The sequence below is a fragment of the Triturus cristatus genome, chromosome 1_2 (assembly GCF_964204655.1).
Source record: "Triturus cristatus chromosome 1_2, aTriCri1.1, whole genome shotgun sequence".
NCBI classification, from domain to species: Eukaryota; Metazoa; Chordata; class Amphibia; order Caudata; family Salamandridae; genus Triturus; species Triturus cristatus.
The window spans coordinates 509,122,300-509,142,246 of NC_140580.1; the positions used below are offsets into that span (position 1 = coordinate 509,122,300).

The window sequence follows — 19,947 nt, forward strand, 5'->3', positions numbered from 1 at the left end:
GTGAAACTGGAGATCCCAATGGCCTACTTTGTATCCATCAAGAAATACATAGACATAATTAGGCAGGAGATGAAATGGATACAAAGGGATCATTGTCACATAATATAGCAATTAAAAATGGTTTGAGACAGGGATTATTTTTGATCTTTTATTGGATCTACCTTCAGTACTAACAGCAACAAAGAGTGTTAGTAATAAAATGAGTGGCTTACACATCCAATGTCTTTTACAAGCAGATTACATAGTCATTATTGGTCTGAAAAATAGATCTTCAGACAATTATTGCACTAAGAAACAAACTTTTAGATAAAACTAAAGTTATTGCGTTTGGAAAAGGAAATCTGTTTCATACATGGCAAGTAGATTAAATAAAATTAGAAGTAGTTAACAAGTATAAATATTTAAGGATGTGTTTTGGGAGATAATTACAGTGTAATGAACAATTCAACCTTTTAAAAGCAAGAACATTTACCTCTGTGTGTGGGCTTGAAGACATTTGTGAATAATATGGGGGTCAATCCTTAAGATTGGTTTTAGCAGCATTCTAAGCCTATGATAGGCCCACAATTGTATTATGGTGCTGAACTAATATAGCTAAGAGGTAAACACAATTGGGATTATGAAGAAGGTAAATGTTTGAAGAAATGGCTGTCCTTAACAAAATCCGCAAGGATTCAGGTTATAAGAATAGAAGCAGGGCATAGCCAAGAGGACAGCCAGATGACACGTGCCTTCGGATCGCTCCGACTCCACCAAGCAGCAGCAGCGGGTAACGCCGTCCTACCACCTACCCAAAGTCAGGGAGCAACACCAGGGAAGGGGGAGAGTTCCCCCTCACTGCTGTAAAGTCCTGCCTGTGCTGCGGATCCTGGGAGGTGCGAACAGGAGCTGCGGCCGGTCGGCTGTATTGCTGAGTGGAGACTGCGTTGACAAGGGCCGGCAGCCCTCTGAACTGTGCGCTGCTGGTCCGTTGTGGCACAGGAGATCCCGGTGGTGGTCTGGACATTATGCTGGTGCCCACCCCCACTGCTGCAACTGGGGGCTGCAGGGAGAGCCTGCCTTCTGCACTGCTGTTGGAGGCGCCAACCTGCCCGGTAGATGTTGATGGGTAGACCGGCTGCCTAGCTGCGGGGTTGCACTTCAGAGACTCCTGGCTGGCCCACGACACAGCTATAGGGGTCGTTGGTGCTTCCCACAAGGGCCCCATGCTGCCTGGAGATATCCTACAGTTCAAGCCTGTGAGGGGTGCCTGACCAACCTGTATGTCCTTGCACTGAGTGGGGGCTTTGAGTCTGAAGATTGGCAGAACCTGGTACTCTGGAGTACGTTGGGCTAACTGGCAACCCTCATCATGTCTGCCGTGCGAGCTAAGAAAGACCTGTCCTTCAGCGACATGCTTACTAAACCTACGGCAGCATGGGTGCCCTCCAAGTCCCCCATGTCGAATTCGGACCCCTAGGTGGAGATTGAGGATACAGATGGGCTGGCCATGAAAGTATTTATGGCATCGCTCTTCTCATCCCTGCATGAGGACTTGCAGTCTTTGAAGGCCCAGCTCTCCACAGACTTGAAAGAAGTGCTCCAGATCTGGTCCACAGGCCCCACTAAGAACAATGGTATAGCTATCTTTTTTCCCCAGAAACTTTACGGTAAGCTAATATCCACGATAGCAGAAGTAAAAGGGCGTCTCCTAGTAGTGCCTATCCAATGGGGCTCCCTTCTTTTCACCCTGGCCAATATTTACACCCCAAATTAGCAACAGGAACCTTTTATCGTTAATGCACTTGCAAGTGGCCCTTATGATCAGTGATGCAGCAGTGTGGATAAGGGAGGATTTTATTTTGATCATGAATCCCATGCTGAATCGCTCGTCAGAGCTCTTCATAAGCAGGTGCTTTCACGTCTGAGGTTCTCCGTTGGCTTTCGGATGGGGGGCTGTGCGATATCTGGCTTCACCTACACCCTTCTTCGAGAGATTACGCTTTCTATTCGGCGGCGCATAAATCGTATGCGATCATTGACTATTTTCTTACGTTCCCCACTCTCATGGACAAAGTCAGAGATGCATAGAACCATGTTCCCTTTCGGACCATGCCATTATCTAGCTGATTTTAAGATTGAGTCACGGCCAACCCGTGCACTGCCCATGGTGCTTGCGGACTATTTCCACACCAACAACGTAGAGAGCACTTCCTTATCATTGGTGTGGGAGGCGCTGAAGTTAGTAGTAAGGGGCGAATTCATTGCCATCTCGGCGGCAGACTATCGGATATACATATAGATGCGCCAACACCTGGAGCAACAATCTCCGAATTGGAGGCCCCCAGGGTCTTGCAAGACTTGGAGCATTAGAGGCCTCTTTTGAAGCATCTGGATGTGGATAGGGTGGAGTATGCCTCATCCGGCTTAAACACAAACTCTATCTGAGCAGAGACCGCTGTGGGCGCATGTTGGTAAAAAGACCCTGGCTGGTGCAGTGAGCTCAACTCGGACAATGAAAGGGGAGGAGGTCCACATGGATGAGGCCATCGCTGCAACCTTCAAAGAGTTCTATAGCGCCCTATACTCTGACTCGGAGTGCCCTCGGAGTGACCTGAGACTTTATCTGTGGGGGATCCACCTGACACGATTGCCACCGCCACTGGCATCTCAACTGAATCAGCCAATACGCGTCGACGAGGTGGTTGAGGCAATTGCGCTGCTGGAGCCCGCTGGGACCGGACGGGTTTTAGACTCAATTTTATAACAAAATGTGTCTCAGATTCTCAACCGGTCAGTTACTCCCCCACAATGCGGTTCTTCGACCCCGGATACATTTGGCTTGGATGAATGGAGCCATATTGAATCTGGGCATCCAGCTCACTCCTACTATAGAAAAGACATTAACGGTGACCTATGGGTCCCTCCTGGAACAGACAAATAAGTTGCTCTCTTCTTGGAGTCGTCTGCGGCTGTCCCGGTTGGGCCGCATAGCAGCTGTTAAAATGATGGTACTTCCACGTGTTCTCAATATCTTCCAGCCCCTACCGATGACTCCTGCACCCTCGATGTTGTGCTCCCTCCAACTTGCTATCAAAAAATTAGTTTGAGGAGGGAAAGGAACACAACTCCATTATAATCAGCTCTCTCAGCCCTAAGGGGAGGGGAGCTTAGGGCTCCCCATGATTGTTTGATACTTCCATGCTATGCAACTCCACTTTCGGGTGAAATGGAAAAGACCTCTTTTTGAAAAGCACTGGTCCTTCATGGATCAGACAGTTGCAGGCACAATCTGGCAGGTGGCGTGGATGTCTTGCAAGCATATAGCGTGGGGGTTGACTCCTCTCCGATTACGGATAAGACTATGAAAGTATGGGATCACGATGCCCTCAGGCGGGGTCTGGCGACGTTCCCCCCCCTATGTCCCTAATTGTTGATAATCCTGACTATTCCCCTGGCTGCGACTTAGAGAGGATGCTGGCGCAATCAAGGGTGCAAAAGGGAGGGCTCGCTCTTCGACCCCTTGGGGGTTATTCCCTTCGACCAACTTCGTCAGGATTACACGCTCCCCATATCAGATCCGTTTTTTTATCTGTGGCACTGGGTGACCTCTCCGGGTTATAAGTCGGCGACTTCCCGCCCCCTTACTGTTTGAGAAATGGCTGGTCTGCAAAGGAGGGCAATAAGCACCTTATATCTGAAATCTACGCTCTACTTTCCAACAGTGCCTCACTGGGTAAAGCCAAATGCCAAATAGGCTGGGATGAGGAATTGGGCCATTCTCTTTCCTTGAAAGAATAAAGGGATATCTATTACAGAACACATCATACAGCACACAACATGGCAGTTACGGAGGCGGCCTACAAAATAGTCTCCTAGTGGTATCTCACACCAGCGTCCATTCACACATGGAACAAGGGTCCATCCGAGAAATGCTGGAGGGGTTGTGGACAGACGGGTTCTATTCTCCATCTCCGGTGGCATTGCCTCAAACTGTCTAGGTTCTGGGAACAGGTCCTAGGATGCTTGCTGTCAGTCCCGGGAGGACCTGGCTTGGCAGTTTGGGCTGGACTGTACCCATGAGGCACAGGGTCAAGACTGATTTGCATATGGCTGGGTTCAACCTGGAACGGATTGGGAAGCAAAAAAACGATGTATTTAGGCCCAAATCTCTGTACTGGGGTGAATGTATGACATTGTTCTGCATTCTGTCCATCAACAGTTGTTTTCGCATTTGTCACCCCGAGTGGGAAGGGTATGCTCAGACGTGGGTCCCGTGCTCTCCATGCCACTGGAATCAAGCTAGCCTGGTTGAAGAGGGGCGAAACCCCGAAACCGGTCCTAGGATGCTTGTTTCCAGTCCAGGGAGGACCTGGCTTGGCAGTTCGGGCTGGACTGTACCCATGAGGCACAGGGTCAAGACTGATTTGCATATGGCTGGGTTCAAACTGGAATGGCATGGTGAGCAAAAAACGATGGATTTAGGCCCAGATCTCTGTACTGGGGTGAATGTATGACATTGTTCTGCATTCTGTCCATCAACTGTTGTTTTTGCAACAGGTCATAGATGACATTGACTTAGGGTTAGGCATCACGCTCCCCCGCTTCCCAGCGTATACTTTAATTGGGCTGTCAATACCTCTGACTTTCCCATTGTGTTCGCTACTGGGTTGCCAGATGGCCTTAGCATTAAATGCTGCACGACAAGTGATCCTCGCACTCTGATTGCGTACCGGACCATACTTACATAAGCTCTGGTATATCCTAGCAATGGAGCGAATATCTCTCACGGGAGGCGGAACAGCATCATACCCTGAGCTTTGGGCCCCTTCACCCGAATTCTCTCCATGGAATTTCGGGAACTGACCTACCAAATATCTGCAGATCTTATGCCTGCTTCCCCACGAGACGCTGAGATGCTACAAAATATACTAGCAGGGGTCCGTAAGGGACACAACTGTAGAACGATGAGTAGCTATTTGACTCTGATGCGGAGGAGAAGGGTCTAATTTTTGCTTTCTTCATTGATAAATGGTCCCTGTATTGCTGCCGGCCTCCGGGTTGTGGGTATACAATTGTGTACTACTGCTTTTCTGTTGTGCTCGCTGTCAGCCGCTGGCTGTAGGCAAAACGTTGTGTTATGTCTGTGGTGAAACCCAATAAATAGAATTGTTCCATAAGAATTGAAGCAGATTTAACAGCTTGGAGCTACTTGGCCTGTGCAGCTATAACAAAATTCTGGGTTCGGACAGGAAATAGAGCAAGCCAAACAATTTCAAAGCTCTGTCAAAATGAAATTATACAACTGTTAACTAAAATGGACACAAGAAGTCTGGAAGATATTAAATGATATATGAAGAAGTCTGTCAATAGAAACGGTGAATGTAAACCTACTTTTGTTGATATCTAAATCTGAGCTTTGATTACTAACCAAAACACGTGCCACAGAAAATGATGTGAGGTATTTGAGCCGCAAAGTTTCAACTCAGTTTTGAGGGGTTCTTGGTTGAACAGAGAAGTGAATCAATATAAAGATGTTTTACCCAAAGTAGTCTTACAATAAGCAGTGCTAAAGTTTGGAATTGGACTAACTCGCTTTCTCCAGTGCTCATAAGTATGGAAAACAATCCAAGGTAACAATAGTAAATGCACATGTGGTCGGAATAAAAATTACTTCACATTTAGATATATTGTATGTGGTTGTTGCTGGCATGGAAAATATATTTAGGGCATATAATAAACAAGTATGGAATTTTACTTTGAAGACAAGCTGCAGAAATGTTGATGGATATGAGCTTTTAATTGGTTTTATTTCTTTTACATGCATGTTTGATATATATTGTGTATAATGTTTGATGTTTTAAAGACCTTGGTCTGAATAGACATTTTTGACTGACATACATCACATCAACACTTTATGATAAAACTACTTGAGGTTATAAAGAGCACTTTGCTACCAATAATAGGGAAACTATTAGTATACCAGTGTAAAGGAGAGGGGACTTGCCAAGGAAAGGATTTTTTTTTTTTATATATATTTTTTATTATACTTTTCATTACGCACATTTCGTACATTCAGATATTTGTTAACTCCATAGAACATTTTATACAAGATATAGTACATACAGTAAATCATGTTACATAGTCAAAATCATAATCAAAATCAAATCTCAAAATTCAAAATCACTTCCTTTAGTGCTACCCTATCCCATCCCTCCACCGAGCTAATGGCTCCCATACTCTTACACCCCGAGCTCTCCCTAATCTACCCTTCCTTGCATATATAGGTTTCTCCAAATTGAATGCAGCAATTAAATTCGCCAACCATATTTGCATGAGCGGGGGAGTGTTATCAAGCCAGGCCCTGGCTAAAGTTAATCTGTAGACAGCTGTTATCATGAACATGAACTCCTTCTGTGAGTTATAATTATTTCCATTGGGTCCTATTCCCAGCAAGATCCATAAGGGAGTTAGGAATATCTGTATCCCTAATGCCCTATCCAGAAAGCACTCTATATCTTTAATTAAGGTATGTAATTGAGGACAGGTAGCAAACATATTAACTATATCTGCGTCCGATGAATTACATCGAGGGCAGGTTGTCCCCGCAGTACCCCCCCATTTAGCGATCCTAGCTGGCGTATGGTAAAGTGAGTATAAGGTCTTATAATGCTGGGATTGCAGAGGAGCCGAGCATAAGATAGAACGACCCAAGTCCAACGAATCCTGAAAATCCTCAAGTTCTCCCCCTAGTTTCTCCACCCACTTATTCCTATGTTTGTCCAAGTCGTCCGGTTTACTTTTTACTAATAGCGCATACGCTGACCTAATCGTATGTATGCCACCGATGGTTATGCTCTCCAGGAAATCATTGGACTTGTACCCTGCTAAACCCCCCTGTTTATTACCCAAAAAGCTCCTAACCTATAGATACTTAAAAAAGTCCCTTCTGCCTATATTATATCTATTAACCAGATCGCCAAACTGTACTACTCCCTCAGAATCTCTTATATCCCCAATCTGCTTGATTCCTTTTTGCTCCCATGCGGCCATTACTGCATCTGAAAATATTTCTGGAGGAAAAGACGTATTCTTATACAATTTAATGTATCTTAAATCTGCCAAGTCCCGTCTTTTTCAAAAAAGCATTCCATATTTTCAGAGCCGCAGCGAGAGTCTTGAACGATTTCCTTCTGAAGTACCCAAGATCAATGTGATATAAGAAACAGTTTTCTGCCTCCTGTCCTAACACAATTGCATATACATCTGTAGACATCGAGGTGATTTTCTGCAGGATCCCCCCTCCTCCAATCAAACCCTGCATATATTGAAGGGCAGTCGCAAGATAATATCTAAAATTAGGAGCCCCCCACCGCCCTCTTTCTCTAGGTAAGGACATAAATCTGTAGGCTCTACGCGTTTTTCCATGAGCCCATATAAACCTATTTAAAATACCTTCCAGTATGTTAAACCATTTGGCTTCAAAAAATAGTGGGATTGCTCTAAATAAGTAAAGGAACTTTGGTAAAATCGTCATTTTAACCACATTGGTGCAGCCTACTAAGGAAAGATGCAGATTGTTAACTCTATCTAGATCTGTTTTAACTTTCGCCACTAGAGGAGTCAGATTAACCTCCACAACAGTATCCAGATTTGCTACTATTAATATGCCCAGATACATAGCTGAAATAACCACCCTGGGATCGGTACTAGTGGTATATTCATTCCTATCTATCTGGGTCTTAGATTTATTTAAACTATATCCCGAGATTTGCCCAAATATACTAGCTTCCCGTTCAACCTCCATGATAGCCAAATCCGGGTCGGGGGTCAGTATAGCCACATCGTCGGCGTAGGCCAAAGTTTTACCTATACGACCATTCAGAGCCATTGGGGGAATCCCAATATTTCTTTCTAATCTTCGTATTAGGGGCTCAAGATATAACGCAAATAACAGTGGGGATGATGGGCATCCCTGTCTCGTCCCCCTTAGGATTTTAACTGCATCTGAGTGCCCTCTATTCACTCTGATCTTAGCTGTTGGGCCTTTATATAGGGCTTGGATAGCTGTTATAAAACCTTCCCCTATGACACTCCACCTCAAGACTGCCCAAAGGTATTCCCAGGCGACCCTATCAAAGGCCTTTTCGGCATCTAAAAACAGCGCCGCGATAGGGTCGCCCAGGGTCCCTGCTGCATCAAACATCGTAACAACCATTCTAACATGCTGAGTGGTTACCCTTACCCGGTATAAAGCCATGTTGTAATGGGCTTACAAGCTGCTCTATATTCCCTGTAAGCCTTTTGCCAACATTTTCGAATACATTTTGACATCCGAATTCATAAGGGTAATAGGTCTGTATGAACCGGGGAGCGTCGGGGGCTTCCCTTTTTTTGCAATAACTATAATATCTGTCCCCCCCCAAGACTCCGGAGGTGAACCATCCCGTTGCGTGTGTAGCATAATATCAAACATATCAATCAGCAAAACATTTTGAAACAATTTATAAAATTCTACCCGGATTTGGTCTGGCCCAGCTGCTTTTCCAGAGGGCAGCCTCCCCAGGGCCCCCCTAAATTCATCCAAATGGAAAGGAGCATCCAGCATCTCTCTATCATCTGGCGGCAAGGAAGGTGCCAAAATATCACTAAGATACCTATCTATCTCTATTAAGCCCCTTACCTCACCCAAAGAATATAGCTCAGCGTAAAAATTCCTAAAAACTTCCCTTATAAGATCAGGATCTATAACCGGATTACCCTGCACATCCTGAATCTCCTTGATATCAGCGGCGGCTGTGCGCTGCCTGGTTCGCACAGCGAGGATATGGCCAACTCTCTCACTTAACTCATAGGTATCCTGTTTATTTGTTAAATACTTCTCAGCAGCTTTCGTGGTAAAACCCTCTGTAGCATCTCCTTTAAGGGCAACTATACTAAGTATATAGGGCTCGAGTGGGAGATCCTGCATTATAGCTATAGCTAGATTTTCTTCTACTGCGAGTAACCTAAGCCTAATATCTTCTAATTTCCTTCTTTCCCTTTTCCGTCTCGCCGATACATAACTCATAGTCTCCCCCCTAACGCCAGCTTTAAAACAATCCCAGACCGCGCCAGGGGAAGCTGTACCTCTATTAACTTCCCAAAAGAATTTTATCCAACGTTCCATATGTTTCTGATAAGCCACATCCTTTAATAAAATACGCTCGAAAGTCCACTGCGTTTTCCTAACATGTACCTGAGTCATATTTAATGTTAACACGAGTGGACTATGGTCTGAAATAATTCTGGGTTGTTTTTCTATCTTTCAGTGAGGGATTAGAGAATTAGAAATTAAAAAATAATCCAGCCTTACCAGGATTTTATGTGGGGCGGAGAAGAAAGTGCTTCCATCCAAGAAGGGATGTAACTTCGCCCATGGATCCCCAAGGGAATTATGTTGAACCATACCAGCAAGAGCTCTGTATGTCTTCCTCTTTCTCCCTACGTACCTTCCCCCTGGTTCTACAAAAGAACTTTTTGGGTCGTGGATATTGAAATCCCCGCAACATATAATAGGTTCCGGCCACTGAGCCAGTTCCATAAACTGCCAAACATCAGGATCATCATCAGTAGATCCATATATTGTAACCAGTGTAAATCGTGCCCCTTTAAAACATAATTCTACAATGACCCACCTACCCCATTGATCCTCCTTTTCCCTACGTACCACTACATCACTATTTCTCCCTAAAATTGCTACCCCCCTAGTTCTAGTCCCTTGTTTACTAGCTGCTAGTACATCGAATCCCAGCTGTTTCAGAAGATATACCTGCGTTACTTCAATGTGGGTCTCTTGGAGGCAAACCAGATCCAATTGTAGAGACCTCAACAAACCTGCTACCTTCGCTCTCTTACTAGAATCATTGAGGCCACATACATTAATTGAAACAATCTTGCAAGGCATTAAAGGGCATCAGAGAAATTCCAACTCATAATCAGCCAAATAGTAGATAGCATATAAATATAACCTCCTACGCTCCTTGGATACGGTCTATACTGTCTGTATTGTCTGTACCATAGCTCACCCCAAGTAAAAATGTGCAATGTCAAACCATCAAAACCAAAAATGTTAACCGTATTAAAGAACCCCACCCCCACCCACACCCTTCCCACCCCTGCAGTCCCCCCCCCCCCTGTACAGGCAAATAGGTCAGAATGACCTATATGTGGCCGGTTTAGGGTTGCATCAGTCGCTCCCCTCTCCCATCCTACACTAATACTAGTACCCCCTGAATCTGGGCAAGCCTCTACAAAAAAACAACATTCCCCTTTACACATTCTGCTTTTTCAAATCTTCCATAAACTGCTGGGCTTTAATCTCTGAAAGAAAAATCCTAACTCTTCCTTTGGTAATTACTTTTAGCTTGGCAGGAAACAATAGATAGGCCTCTGAACCTAGAGCCTGAAATTGTAAGATCATCTGCCTCAGCCTCCACCTTCTCTCAACCGTCACATGGCAAAAGTCCGGCCTGGCAAAGAAGGTGGTGCCCTCAAATGATCTCTTACTATCAGGTCTAGCTTTCTCGATGATTTCTTGCCTTAAGAGAAAATTTCCTAGATAAACTAAGATAGCTCTCGGAAAGGCTGCATTCCCTCCACCTTCTACCCCATGCACCTTTTTCAGGGTAAAAGGGAACCTGTGCGCTCTCTGGACCTCCCTGTCCCACTGCCACTGAGACTCCGGAAACGCCCCTTTAAGTAAATTAATCACATAGCGCCTAATGTCCTGTCCTTCCAGCCCCTCAGCCACCCCCAAAATTCTGACATTGTTACGCCTTTGGCGGTTTCCAAAATCCTCCATTTTCCACTGAAAGTCTTCTGAAAACTTTTCTTGAGTCGACTTAAAAGGTCTGCCAGTTGCCAAGGTCATCTTCAAGCTTGCTCGTGCGCTCTTCCACCTCCGTCACTCTGCCCACCAATTCATCATATAGTATATTAGTCTTCCTCAGCGAAGATTGTATTTTTTTAGCATCCTGCCTTGTTTTCCGGCTCACTGCTCTAGCCTCTGCTTGCATCTGTTTCAGCATATTGAACAAGATCTCAAAAGGAGCATTCTGTTTTTGCGCCCCAGCAACGTCCTCTTCCTGGTATATCTGGGAAGTTACTGAATAGTCCCATAATAAACCCTTCTCTGTACCCCCCGGTGAGCCGGCTGGCTGACTACTTGGTTTTAGCAGTCTCTTCCTCAGGGTGGTGTCTTTACCTGTGCCTATATTCCCCCCTGAGGAGCTAGAACCTGAGAATGAGACCTCTTCAGCGTCTTCCTCCTCCTCTTCTGAGATCTCCTCACTAGGCTGCGCTGAATCCGAGTCTTCATTCAAAGAAAAGAATCGCTCTCCTTCCACCGAACCCACCTCACCTTTTTCCATCGTCTCATAGTCTCTGCAGCCCCCACCGGGTCGTATCCCTTTATTTGCCAGACTAACCGAGCTTCCCCATGTAGGCAAGGGGTTCTTGGAAGCAAGCAACTCCGCTTCGAGCACCATAATTGCGCCCATCATGTCCGCATCCACATTCCCCCTCTCATCTGGAGTTGCGTTTTCTGACACAGCCTGTCCCCCCCTCAGCGCGTTCTGAGACAAAGCCCATTGCTGAGGCCGAGTCCCTCTCTGCCTGGAACCGCGTTACATCCTGAATCCCAGAAGTGCTGTCAGAATACTGTAGCTGTTGCCTAGCACCGAGGGCGTCCACGTTCGACGCACCCCCAGCGTCCTCGAGGATGTCTCCAACATCGCTGGGAGAGCCGCCGATGCTTCTGCTGAGTTTACTTTGTGCCCGATCGCCTGGTGCCACGGAGCGAGCGGTGTATACCTCCGACAAGGTAGGCTGCCTGAGGGGGGTTTCCCTGGATTTGTGTTTATCAATTCTGTCCGTCTTTTCCGCAGGTTTTGCCGGCAGCTTACTCCTTACCTCAGTAGGGCTGCCTGAATCAGTACCTATGGTTGCATTATTTTTTCCCCGCGACTCGATCTTTTTCTTCAGCTGCGGAGCCGCCGTCTTCCGTATCACCCCTAGGTTCTTCGTAACTGGTACTAACTCCTCATTTAGAGCATTTGGGGCATTTTTACCAGCCTCAGATTGCTCCTTTGCCTTCTCCCTTTCTTTCGCTTTATCGCTTTTAACAGGACGCGGGGGCATTCTGGGCGGCTGTATGTGCTGTGCTCTCCTGTAACCAAAAGTACTCATAAACTTCCCAAAACTTTCCTTTAGCCAGAGCAGCTCCGACAGCAACCTATGTTTAATGGCTGTAGTGGTAGGGCGCACCGGTGGATGAATGATTAAGCCTGCATACCACCTCCATACAAAAGCCATCGGGGGTTCATATCATAGCGATCAGCTCATCTCGGTGCTCATCTCGTTGCTGATGGGAGAGAGGTCAGCTGCGACCGTTCAGCACAACCCGACCGCGGGCCATCTTGCCTCCCGCTCCCCGTGAAAACCAAGGAAAGGATTTCTATGGATGTCTATCCATCATATAGGTGGGAATGAGCTCTTAAACATATTTCTTCTTTATAAAGCATAAATAAGATGAGTTGCACAATCCAGGAGGGAAAGGAGCCAACCCACGGTTGAGGCAAATATTCCATTAAAAAAATATGATCTTTTGAAAAGTTTTTGAAACCAATTCTTTTTGCTCTGGTCACAGTTCTCTTGAAGTTTTTGTTTGTAGTTTAACTGGCATGAGCTCTCCAGTAGCCCAGCTATTAACTACCACATCTGACCCCGAACATTCTCAAGTCTTTTTGACCTCAGGCTATCCAGAAGCAGATTCCTCTAATGAGCAGCCACTTCTCCCTAGCAGAGTTGATGAATTATTCCTGTGTACCATGGCATGAAACAGGCACCAGCAGTTCAAGGAAATAGCTTCTCGAGGACACAGATTCAGATAAAAGTAGGTATACAGAATTGTCCTTTTATCCCTTTCTCAGTCAGTTATTGTTGCCTTAAGTAAAGCAACCCTCTTCGTCAAGACATTTGAGTGCTAGTGGGCTAGTCATGGGTTTTTAAAATAAGAAGTAGAATGCCATTTCCAGGTAGTCCTGATTCAAAATATCCCACAATCTCTAGACTCACTTTCACTTATTGTGCAATGTAATTCCTGATCTTCCTCTCAGGGAGACTTCCAGAAGACACCAGAATTCTCCCAGTAAAGCTTGCAAGTTAAAATGGAACATGAATGACTGCACATTGTTCTAAGGAGCTCTATATCGCGCTCCGACTCTACCAACTCTTTCTGATGGCACAATCTCAATTTTTTCCACAGAGTAGAGTCGGTAGAGCCTGCAATGTATCCCTCCGGAAAAAGAGCTAGCTGGTGTACGAGCTATTCGATAGAAAATATCAAGGTAGGAATTACGAGTCATCCTATCCCTAATCTCCCACCTACTGTTTTTTCCCTTTCCATTGTAGGCTAGCAGCTGACTCCTTAAGAAGTTGTGCCGGCGATATCATATCTTCCTATCCGAATCATCAGTACCTCATTAATTCTCTTTAACTGGAACAATACAATAATCTTCATTTTATAAATACTAAAACGTATATAGTGAATGAAATTAGGTTTTTATCTTTTGAAGTTAAATCAATATTTATGTTAAGGCCCCACTGGCTAGAACGGCAGATTACTGTTCCAATAAATAAAAAAGATATTTTGAGATCACGCTTGAATAAATAATCTCTGATTTCTTTGTAGTGATGAGTGAAACAATAATTAAGGTTTTTCGATTGGAGGCTTACCCGGGTAGACACTGCAATTCAGCAAACGGAGAGGTGCTTACAGTTCTTCTGTGTCAAGCTAAGATCAATACTGCCATTTTCAAATTATAAATAGCTAACCTGTCATCACCTGCTAGACGTTGTACTGCTTTCTTCGTTCCAGAAATTCGCAAGCAAGCCGAGGCTGAAGTTGGAGACATCTGCAGTCAACATATGCAAATTCTCTGCTAATGGGGAACGCTCATCAGTGACTTTGCAAATGGCCATTGAGCTAGTTGCATCAATGCGACTTCGTCATACTGATTTTCAAACTTCAAAAAAAACTCCTTATATAAATACGATACATGTGACTCTGGTGAACTCTCGCGGTGACGTGAGTTTCATTTGAGAGAGCACGCCTGCTAGATTTTTCTGTAGGTTCATGTTTCGTCTTGTAAATCGCACACACACAATCAACAAAGAATAAACATGAAAACTACTTTTTTATTTTTTAAACGAGAAAATTAATTGCCCTGGTGTATTTTTCTCCTATAAAAGTCATTGTGGCTTGGTTTGCTTCAGTGTGCTGCCATCTGTGTTCCTGATGCCATTTGTGGTTTAATTACTTCTTTGCATGTTTGTGGGTGACTGACTGCTCTTTGTATTAGCTACATTGTTTTTGTTCGTTTCTTTGGTGGTAGCTTGCTGCTTTGTGTGGGATTTGCTAGATAGGATCTGTTCCGTATCGTTTGCATGCTGCCATGTGGCTTTCTGAAGTTCACTTCAACAACATAAAATATTTACTTAAAATAAAATTAAACCAGACTTCGGCTGCTTTAATGAAGAAAAAGCGATTCCGGAGGGAGTGGGACATTTTGTTTAGAGCTTTACTTCACATTAAATACTACAAATTAGGTGAAAAGCTAGACACAATACGATATGGAATCAGATGATTAAACCAGAAATGTATATACGAGACTGGGCCCAGTACTGAAGGACAGTACATAAAAAAATGAAACTGTAGGCGCACAGAGGACATTTTCCACTAATGCGAATTTAATTTGCTTATCGAGAATGCGGATTAAAAACATGATGACATCACACATTTGCGCACACAATATTTAGAAAGTCTGACATAATTATAATAATCCTTACAGGGTAGGTACCTTTTAAATTATGGAAAAAAAATTGACACAAATCTTGATGTCACTAAAGAATTAAACAGTCAATAGGACTTGGCATCTTCCATTGCTAATGCATACCACAAACTGACCCTTGATAAATGACTTATGAAAGAAAATATAGAGATTGCTCCAGTAACAAGAAATTATTCAGTTGTGAAGGGAAAAAAACAGCACAATATTAATAATGCTGGAAAACTCTTTCGTTTCTTACTTTGCATTATACACTTTTTAATATACAGATAGCTCAGTGCCTCAACTGGAAAATTGTATGCTGTACTTTGAGAACAAACCCTGAATGTAAATGTCATGGCTGGCTCAGAGCCCAGAGCGTGCAAACTCCTGTTGTAAATTCAAGGCAGCTTGCTGCTGCTCTTGCAATCCTAGCATGATCAATCTCCACAGAGATGCATGCACCAGGGTCAAAATGCTGCCAGCAGCGGCATAGTACGGATGTCAGGGGGCCTAATGCAGGCAAAGGAAACGCACCATCACCCCCTGCTGACATGGAGCCATAATTGGGGTGCATATGCAGTAGCGGCTGGGAGGGAACAATAGTGGAGGGGTGGGGGGATATAAAATAAAACAAAAAAACACTTGACTCTTCGCGGCTTCCTCTGTCGTCCCTCGTCATCTCTAAAGGGCCAGAACCAGGAAGCAAGCAGGCTCCGTCTGAGTGCCATGGTTCGATGCTCAGAGGGGATGTAGGAGGCTGGGCATGATCCTCACCACGCAGTTCATTACAGCCTGGTGGGGAACATGCAGCATGCGCATGACTGTTTGGCCGGCCCAAGACGGCTGGCCAAACCGTTATGAGTACTTGGAGTATGCAAACCACTCCTACTCCTGTGCCTCCAGCCCCGCCTTGCCCTAAACCAGCCTCGAACCTACAAAAAATAAAATGATAATAACTAAGTTATGATAATATTATTTTTTCTGCTCTGAGGGAAGTGGGGCTACTCTCCTCCGCCTTCATGGAGGAGACGCCCCTGTGCAGATGGCAACTCAGGCCCTTGGGCCCAGGTGCACTGCATTGGCTGCACTATAGACAATTGTTGCAAGAGGAAGAGTGCAACTTAATAAAGGTCACATATGTTTCCCACAAATATGAATTCAAAGCGCTTATCCAATATGCTGTTGGATTTATCAGATATCTATTGCGTCTAGACACACAGCTCTAATTACATCCGTTAGGGACTTTTTAAAAACAAAATGATTTATGTATACTATGCTTAGTCGTCATTTTTTGATGATTTGTCACAGTAGAAGACTTCAGTGTACTAAATTTAATAAAATCACAAACCACCTAACCCAGATCTTCACATGCATTTATTGGCTGCAGGGCCACAAGCAACACCAAATGCACTTGAATTAAAAAGTTCTGCAGAATTTGAGGAGGTATGGATGTGCCAGATTCATCAACCTACTGGCTGTCTAGCTAATGGGACAGCTATTTTACATCTCAACTTGCCCACCTTCGGCGAGTGACAGCCACCCTCGGGCGTCTCATGCTTGCTCACCTTCCACAGACTCTGTTTAAAGGTCAGATATAGAACAGAAGTGATTTAAGCAAACAGCAAATATTTTTTTTTCACAGTGCTGTAAGCAATAAAAGTTAGTGTTCACTTATGTTGCCAGCCTATAGGAGGAAAAAAGGCTAAACATTGGATTCAAACGAACCCGACTGATGAACGTTTGACTGATTGAGCTATCACTCAATCGCCCATAAAAATAGATTTACAGAGGATAAAAGATCTCGACACGAGAGAGTCCACGTATAAAGACAATATAATTTTGTTAAATATATCATCCAGTGTCCATTGCAAAGATTCAAATGCTTGCCTAAAAGATGAAATAATGCTATTCAAGGTTTAAAAAATCAGGAGACTCCAGCTGAAATTGGGAGTGTTACACGCCGAGATGTTATCTCACATCTATGTAAGACCTTTAGACTTGCTCAATGGACAACAGTGGGACAGCTAGAAGAGCTGTGCAGAGAAAGGAGAATGCACAGACAATGGCAGACAGTACAACTGTGCTAACCAGGACTGTCTATCTCCCACTATGAAGCAGATACACTGTCACACAGAATAGCACTCACGCTGATTTCGCATTGGAGGAAAATCCCCTTCCCTTATGGACGACAAAGACAGGAGGCCACAGAAAAGCACACAACGCCCAACAAACTACTCAGAAAATAACACAGTCAAGCTCTTCCAAAATGAATAGGAGCCACAAAGTTTCCTATAGCATTACAGGATGTACACAGGGCTGACTCTCCTGTAAAAAGAGGTAAGTCAATAGCCCTATGGTGTTACAAGTGGTGATGAGGAATTAAATGCAAAAATGTTGAAAATGGCTAAGGAAGAGTGAGATGGAGGATAAAAGGATGGAAATTCAATTCAATTCAATTCACGTGTTGCTTTGAAACACTAATATTGCAGTCTGTTATATGAAAATAGAAGAGGCCATCAGTTTTCCTGTAAATTATGTTACAATGGAGAGTAAAAATCCAAACAGCTGAATAAAAATAGACATTTCAGCACAGAACGGCTTTGTAGGCAAGTGACAGAGGAATCGTCCAAAGAGCCCCATATTCTTGATCTTTGAGCTTTCTTTGTTGACATGTGCTCTGCACTCAAAGCCACAACAAGAAGTTATTATTATGGGGGAAGCTAGTTTTAAAAATAAATCTCAACTTCTCACGAGTCAGGGAAGTCAGTCTAAGAGTCAATTAAAACTTGGAATTATAAAGGAAGTTTGAGGGAGAAGAGACCATCAAATCGATCATAACAGAAATAACAGAAATTAATACTGACGAGAAGCACGAAAGACCCTGGAATAAGAGGAAGTGTAGAATTCACACACAGAAGGTAAAATCCACCTCCAGTGAGAACAAGTTCTGGGAATGTTCATGTAACTGTTGCTAGCAGGATCTACTAGCTGCTGTGGTTTGGGAGGTTGCACACAGCCCCACTTGGTATTCAAGTAACAAATCACAGAAAAATGAAATTGTGGGGCTTTCCTTTGGGATAAATTGTCGCCAGATAGCTACTAGCTCCTGTAGTCTAGTTACAGGAGATGTCTGGGGAGGATGTCAGGAAGGGAATTTTCATTTAAACTCTTAGAAAGAAGGAACAATACTCCAGATCCTGTTGCTCACCAGGCGGGTTATCATTACAGCTTACACAAATCATTCAATGCACTGAGCTGCTCATCAGTGGCAGTCCACTCTTGAGGTATCAACTAAAGACTGAAGAGTAAAGTGGGCTTCTCCCAATGCCAGCAGCTTGAGAGAAAGAGGAACCTTTGACTGAAGGGAAAAGTCACTAGAAACCTGGATAGGTATTTATCAAGGACTACACCAACCTGGAACATACAGCAGTACTGGAAATGGAAAGTTATCAGTATACACATTAAATAAGCAGTAACTGCATTGTACAGACTAAGGAGTTCATTTAATGGTGGGTAGGCGGCCAACTAGCCTGCAATGTCAGCTGCAGCTCTGGCCTCCCCTAACTTAGAGGAAACTCCTCCAGCTGCCTGGTGGGGATCTCTTTGCCTGCAAAGGTGAAGTTTTTTTCAGAAACAGATAATCAGTGGCCAGAACATACAGAGAGATTTCTTCCTGAGCGTTAGGTCATTGTTTTTTTCTTCCACCCAGTTCCACCTCGCTTGGTCATGCCGCCCTGCCTCAAATGGTGCACAGTGATTACCCTAGTGACATTATGGCCCTTTGGTGAATGGACCACAAGATCAAGCGTTTCCATCAACAGAGCTGGATGAAGCTCCACCATTGCAAAAATGGGATTCCCCAATTTGAAAGGAATACATTCGGGTTAGGCATGTTGAAAAGTCAGGCTATACATAGGGTGGTGCTGGTGACACTGGTGAACCATTGGGTAAATTGTAACATATATTGTCAAGGTTATGTATATAATTTAAGAGTCTAGGATAGGAGAAGCTGCAGGGGAAAATTAACCACGACAAACATATCTGTTAATTAAATGTTGATTTGTTAGACACCCGGAGTCAAAAACAAGCTAACCGTAACCATAACATTGTCATGAGAAACTTGCAAAGGCTTGCCTTTGGCGTACTGCAGCGTTTTGATGTGATTAATATCTCTAAAAATTGTTTCCACAATTATTGCATTAGTGAACAAAATAGAGCAGACTGAACATTATGATAAATACATGGAAATGACTGCACATTACAGCGGGCATAGCAGAGACAAAAGAAAACTTGTTTTGTTGCACACTTTCAAAGTTCAGAGGATTAAATGCTTGGCTCATTTTGTTGACAGTACAAAGCATTCCCTTCCATCCTAACACAATTTGGAAGCAGCAAGAATCAAACACTGGCAATCTGTAAAACTGTAAAAGCCAGATGACGTTTTACAAGCATTGTGGATGTTCTACCGCTGATGCAAGTTTTAGACTATTTCCTAAGGTGCTATATATACCAAAAGTGATTTAACAATCCAACAAATAACACTGATATTTGCCCTGAGCTCACCTACAAGGTGTTCCTATTTCTACTGCTCACTACTGCCTAGGATTCACACTGAGTACTACTGACAGGCAAAGGCTGAATGTGTGTGAGGAGCTGCCATAATTTTCATGAGCATTTTCAATGTCATAGGTGGAAGAGAGATACTACCATATGTTAGTTTGTAGTTTAACATACTTGTTAGGTACTCATACTGAGAATCGAGAAATCCCGATTCAGCTAGTGAAGAAGGTTACTGGCAGAATCGGATTTACATCATTGCTGGAACAGCACACTCCCACATGTTTTCATTAGAAAATTCTGGTAGAATTTGCATGATGAAAAGGGACCTAAATGCGGGGAAAATACAGGGCAATCAGTAATAAAAAAATATTACTTCCCTAGTGTATTTCCTGTTCTCAAAGATCAAGCTGATAATAGTGCAGTAATACTCCACCTGAGATTTACTGCAGGCATGCTAAGTTGAAAAATGCTACATTTAATTCACCTCAAATAATTTTGACATCCTTTGACCAATTGACAAGAAATTACACAATTTAGG

General features: G+C 43.9%; 1 protein-coding gene across 2 annotated transcripts in view; it reads right to left on the reverse strand.

The window, feature by feature from the left end:
- DOCK1 (dedicator of cytokinesis 1) overlaps positions 1-19,947 on the reverse strand; it is a 1,163,810-nt gene that overhangs the window by 187,216 nt on the left and 956,647 nt on the right. The gene's annotated exons all lie outside the window — the stretch shown is intronic.